Here is a 6749-nt window from a genome sequence, read left to right as displayed (position 1 = left end):
AGAGCAATGTTGGATGAACCTGAGACTATGGGAAGAGGATATCAGAGGGAAATGAGCCTGGGACTATGGGAAATGGATACCAGTGGGGAGTGAAGCCGGACTATGGGAGTTGGGTACCAGAGAAGAATGAACCTGACACTATAGGAGATGGGCACCAATGGGGATTGAACCTGGGACCCCGAGAGGTAGATACCAGTGGAAAGTGAGTCCAGAGTACTTTCTCTTTTTCGAAACCTACAGAAATCGTCAAAAGTTATGGGAAGTGGCACACAAGGGGAATGAACCAGTGACTCAGGGAAGTGCACACCAGTGAGGAGTGAACCTGGGACTACGGGAAGGGGATATTAGTTGGAAATAATCCTGGGACTATGGGAAATGAATACCAGTGGGAATGGAAGCCGGACTATGAGAGGTCGGCAGCAATTGGGAATGGAATGGGGCTCAGGAAATTGCACAGCAGTGGGGATTGATCTTGGGACTATGGGAAGAGGATATCAGTGCAAAACAAACCTAGAACTATGCAAAATGCATACTAAAGTGTGTTGAATATAATGGAATATGCAAGTATACACGATGAGAGAGAGAGAGAGAGAGAGAGAGTGTGTGTGTGTGTGTGTGTGTGTGTGTGTGTGACAGAGTAGAGAGAGAGCAAGAGAGAAAAAGAAAGATAGAGAGCGAGAGGGAGAGAGAGACAGAGAGAGACAGAGACAGGCATCTGGAGAGACAAAGAGAGAGAGAGGGGGGGGGAGAGAGGGTAGGGAGAGAGAGAGCGCAAGAGAGAAAAAGAAAGATAGAGAGCGAGAGGGAGAGAGAGACAGAGACAGGCATCTGGAGAGATAGAAAGAGAGAGAGAGGGATAGAGAGAGAGAGAGAGAGAGAGAGAGAGAGAGAGATGGTGGGTTGGATGACTAAAACTGTATAAGAGTTCACCTTTGTATAAGCTTGATCAAAGATTACGGTTGATTAGGTCAAATCCAGGATGAAATTCTCAATCCCCGTCCACTGTGACGTGATAAGTCGGCTGTAACCACCAGGTACTGACGTTGGAGCGGTCTTGTCAAATTTCTCATCGATATAGAGATGCGTGTCCTTTGAAGAATTAGAGATGAAATGTGATGTGGTTTTGAAAAGGAAGATGATAATGATGATGGTGATGAGACTGGGGATGATGAATTAAAAATGAAAATGAACATTCACGCAACATTTCATTGGTTTTACCATACTCATTGTGTTTCAAAATGTTTCATTTATTCCCCCAGCAGGCCATATAAAACCATTATTCCAATGCATATAGTGCCAGTCATCTCTAGTCTTTTTTGTAATAGCACTTTTACAGCAACCACCACTTCCTATAGCCGGGTACTGATTCTCACGTGAGTCGAATGGGGTAATGTATGTTAAGTTCCTAGCCCAAGGACACAAGGTCGGGACCAGAATTTTTCACGATCATTGTTATCCATCCCGCAACTGACCCTGCTCAACATTGCTTGACAAGACGATACGTCACGCCGTAACGAATTACACACATGTTGTGATGACTTTGTGGGTAGTGGTGATGAAAATGATGATGATGATGATGATGATGATGATGATGATGATGATGATGATGCTGATTATGATGGAGGTGATGACGATGAGGACTAGTATTTGGGGTATCAATTATGGTTAATATTGAACTTGTAAATCTCATTTCTTCATACGAAGAAAGAAATATGTAGGGAGAGATAGACAGATATCAAAAATAAAAAGCAGAAAGCGATAGATATAAATAGAGAAGGATAAAGAGAGAGAGAGAGAAAGAGACATGAGCGAGAGAGAGAGAGAGAGAGAGAGAGAGAGAGAGAGAGAAAAGAGATAGATAGATAGATAGATAGATAGAGAGAGAGAGAGAGAGAGAGAGAGAGAGAGAGAGAGCGAGAGCAAGAGGGAAGAGAAAGAGAAAGTGTTTGGGTGTGTGTGTGTGTGTGGGCGGGGGGAGAGAGAGAGAGAGAGAGAGAGAGAGAGAGAGAGAGAGAGAGTAATAACACAAATAATATCAGTTGTAATAAGGATACCTAGGCTGTCCAGCGTTTTCGACTATAAGAAAAAAAATTTTAAATCGAGTCAAATGCTAAACGTTATCATGTTAAAATTTACGTGATCTGTCTTCAAAGAAAATATTTTTTTACGCGATTGTGATAATGAATAAAAATTTGGCTATAATACGTGCCTACGGACCGGAAGTTTCCTGGTTCTTATCACGTTCTGGCCGACGCAAGGTTCCGTCTTTGGAAATGTCTCACATTCTATCACCTTACTCATGTGTAAAATGACTACCTGGTCGGTAAAAAAGTTGTCTCTGTCGAAAAATAAATATCGTCCTGCAAGTTAAAAGTTGCTATTTGCTTGGGACACATTGTAAAGTGTGTCACAAGGTGCGTTCGCAACTCGCAATGGATGCGAAGGCCGCTTATGACCTTAAAGTGTGGAGAGGTAGACGTGGACGTTACAATCACCAACAGAACACCGTATCTGACAAGAGAGCCATTATTATTTATTTAAAGTAAAAGAAAGGGGAACAGCTCATAGTTATTGAGCAAAAGAGAATAACATTGCATATATTGACAGGAAAAATCAAAAGTACATACAAGTAAAAAGTAGTAATGCAATATAAAATTCATGTAAGTTTTAACCAAAATAAACTATACTTCACCCAGGTTCCAACCGTTCCATTAATTCCCACTAATAATGAAATTATTAATTACATATAGGGTCAAAATAAACTGTTCATATTCCGAAAGGAGAATAAAATTAATCAACAAAATTGTTCACACAGGGTGCGGTGTTCCAGCCTGTTCAAATCCAAAATTGTTCCTAATAAAACACATAGATCGAGTGTTACTTCCTCATCTTTACAAACGTTACATTGTATTTTGTTCATATTTCTCAAAAATTATATTGTTCAAAAGGGTTCAAAACACATTTACCGGGCGCCATGTCCTAGCCCCGTCAAAATTACAAAGTTCAAAGATGCAAACGCATTTACCGGGCGCTATGTCCTAGCCCCGTCAAAATTACAAAGTTCAAAGATGCAAACGCATTTACCGGGCGCTATGTCCTAGCCCCGTCAGCTCTTCACTATATTAGAAGATAGATATAGATATATTAGTAAAAATGAAATTAACATAGACACAATGATAGCGTAAGTGATCAATTATTATTTACTTAAAAATAATTCATGTAACTGAGGTCACGTTCTCAATTTCAACATAATTTAACTCATTGAATTAATTATTCAATAAAACAATAAAACTTAATATTATTTTAAACTTTAAGATAAGTGAAATAATTTTACGATATTAATCACTTAATCACTTGATGATTACTCAGCACATCAAAACAATATTATAAATTTATATAATCTCACCGAGCACAAATTACAAAAACACAATATCGCTTAGAGCCCATAACAGGGTACAATATACAAAATACTGGCCATATTAGGCCCACTTCGGCTACAATACAGCCTAAAACACAATGCTGGCCAACACACAGGCCCAACACATATCGCCTGAGAGCCCATATTCGGGTGCGATATAAAATACTGGCTCCCTTTTCACTGTGGCTTCAACATAGCCAAACAGAATTCCAGCCAACACACAGGCTGTACAGGTCGTTCTTCTTCGACCTCAAATCGCAGACTGCCAGTTGAACATCGGCCCAAGCCGAAACATAGGACAGGGTATCTAACGGTATCTCGGTTGATGCATAAGATTGATGAGGGTGTTTTAACACTGATGGAACATGATAACCCTCCGTTCTTTCATTGCCTTCATAGTATACACCACCCACAGCGAATACAAGGGAGTCTCTATTCCAACACCCATCCTACACTCATAAATCATTTAATTATATGGGTTTGATTCTACCCGAGACCTTGGTGGGTAGGACAACTATCTCCCTTTGTTATATAGAAGGCATTTCTTTACAAAGTGCTTTGAACTCTTTTGGTGGAAAGTGCTCTATATGTAAGCTGACGTTTAGAATTGATTAATGTTTGAGGTCTAAAAATATCTAAACTTAAAAAAAAATAATTTTTGTCATAAACGCTGTCCGTGTTATCAGTGACTACATAAAAAAATCATATTATTTACCTTATCTAACAGCTCCAGGGTAAGATTTCTGTTCACATGCACTGTTGGTCTAAGTAAATTTCTCATCCTCTCATCCTGTGTACCCCTGTTTAACAAAGATTATGATTAAAATAATGATACTGGTGCTGATGCCTAAAACGGGTAGTGGTGGTGGTGAAGGTGATGATGATGATGATGATGATAATAATAATAATAATGATGAGGATGATGATGATGGCGGTGGCGATAGTGATGATGATGATGATGATGATGATGATGATGATGATGATGATGATGATGATGATGATGATGATGATGATGATGATGATAATGATGAAGATGGTGGTGGCGATGCTTAACTTTTAACTTTTTTAGACACCATACATATTTGCCACTGAGCAAATCATGATGATCATCATCATCATTCTATCAATATCATCATCATCATCATCATCATCATCATCATCATCATCATCATCATCATCATCATCATTTCATCAATATCATCATCATCATCACCATCACCATCATCATCATCATCATCATCATCATCATCATCATCATCATCATCATCAACACCATCATCATCGTCATCATTTCTCTTCTCCCTCTCATTATTACTTTTAAAAAGTATCGTTTTATTATGGACAGTGACAGAGAGAATACAAAGTGAGGAATTTAGATAAAATATAAGTTTGCAATAGGCTGGGGTGGGGGGGGGGGAAGGGGGGGGGTCCAATGGCTTCGTTGGTTGAGCACTCTCTTCAGACGAAAATTGAGAAAGTTGGATCCTGTTTACTAATAGTCAGTGAAGTGGTGCCTGTATGTTATGGAATATCTCCAGATTTACTAATAGTCAGTGAAGTGGTGCCTGTATGTTATGGAATATCTCCCTATTTACAAATAGTCAGTGAAGTGGTGCCTGTATGTTATGGAATATCTCCAGATTTACTAATAGTCAGTGAAGTGGTGCCTGTATGTTATGGAATATCTCCCTATTTACAAATAGTCAGTGAAGTGGTGCCTGTATGTTATGGGATATCTCTCTATTTACTAATAGTCAGTGAAGTGGTGCCTGTATGTTATGGAATATCTCCCTATTTACTAATAGTCAGTGAAGTGGTGCCTGTATGTTATGGAATATCTCCAGATTTACTAATAGTCAGTGAAGTGGTGCCTGTATGTTATGGAATATCTCCAGATTTACTAATAGTCAGTGAAGTGGTGCCTGTATGTTATGTAATATCTCCCTATTTACTAATAGTCAGTGAAGTGGTGCCTGTATGTTATGTAATATCTCCCTATTTACTAATAGTCAGTGAAGTGGTGCCTGTATGTTATGTAATATCTCCCTATTTACTAATAGTCAGTGAAGTGGTGCCTGTATGTTATGTAATATCTCCCTATTTACTAATAGTCAGTGAAGTGGTGCCTGTATGTTATGTAATATCTCCCTATTTACTAATAGTCAGTGAAGTGGTGCCTGTATGTTATGGAATATCTCCCTATTTACTGAGTAAGTGGCGTCTGCATATTATAAAATATCTCCCACAAAATATATATATTGTGTTGCTCACTCGGAGTTACAATTAAAGTTCCAAGTTTTATTTATCCAAAGATAGAAACTGGACTGGTAGGATAAACATCTGGAACGCACGGGACTCTCAGGCATCACTGATAACTCAAGATGGCAGCATTCATTGGATTCAGTAGTCTGATGTCACGCCGCTCGGCAACGGCGGCCATCTTGATTCTAAACAAAGAAAATCCTTACTTTTGATTCTTCATGCTGGCTAGAACTTTTCATATGTAATGTGATCAGAATGTGTAAAAGTCAAAACATGATCAAATGTATGGGGGTTTTTTTTCCCTCTGGATACGCTTTTTTGCCCGCCGGAGAAATATTTCATACGGGCGTCCGCCATCGTTCCGATAGTTTACAGCCAGTGCCATTTAGTTACCATGCGTCATTAGGAATGAAATCTCGATTGGAAATTTTCAAACCATGAAAATAATGATAAATCTATTATTAATGATCTTTACCTTGCCTTTCACATCACATCAAAACACTTGAATTCCTGTTCCATCATCATATCACATGACAATGTAGCCATCAAATTTCAAGAAATGGTTTCGTTCTGTCCATGAAACGAATATTAGCTACAACCAACCACAATAAATATTGAACAGCATATGGGTTTTATTAGTTCTTCTTGCAAGATTCTCTGTCAGGCGTATGCTTCATTTGAATGTTAAAAGGACAGATTTAAATTGTGTGTTATAACGTGAACATAGTTCTCATCTACAGTGTGTAATGTTCCTGCAATATAAAAATTACGTTTTTCGTCTGTGATTACATTATAGATTTTACGTCTATCACTGTTTTCATTAATTAAGTTTGTTAGTGTATTCTGACTTCACAACATGCTAAGTTGTCGAAACACCTAGCCACCCCCATCTTTCCCAGCGAACCGATAATGAGTATAGTTCACAATTACCACAGGCGATCCATTAAAAAAAAATTTACATAGTGGATAGGATTTCATGTTTAAATGTAATTACCACCATTACTGTGTCAATATATTTTGATATCAATTCACAAAGTGTTGGGCCGACTCATTTGACAATTAACAAGTG

General features: G+C 38.5%; 1 long non-coding RNA gene across 1 annotated transcript; it reads right to left on the bottom strand.

Annotated features, from left to right (window-relative positions):
• Positions 1-935: 935 nt before the first annotated feature.
• Positions 936-6452, bottom strand: LOC144969642 (uncharacterized). Its single transcript, XR_013644793.1, has 3 exons — positions 6156-6452; positions 4134-4218; positions 936-1089 (listed from the first exon to the last, which is right to left on the bottom strand). It is a non-coding gene; the product is annotated as an uncharacterized LOC144969642 (long non-coding RNA).
• Between the last annotated feature and the right edge of the window lie 297 nt (positions 6453-6749).

This window comes from Berghia stephanieae, chromosome 3 (assembly GCF_034508935.2).
Source record: "Berghia stephanieae isolate SIO BIC M18660-M18661 chromosome 3, UCSD_Bste_1.3, whole genome shotgun sequence".
NCBI lineage: Eukaryota > Metazoa > Mollusca > Gastropoda > Nudibranchia > Aeolidiidae > Berghia > Berghia stephanieae.
Note: the sequence above shows the minus strand (reverse complement) of the source record. Positions and strands in the feature narration are given on the sequence as shown.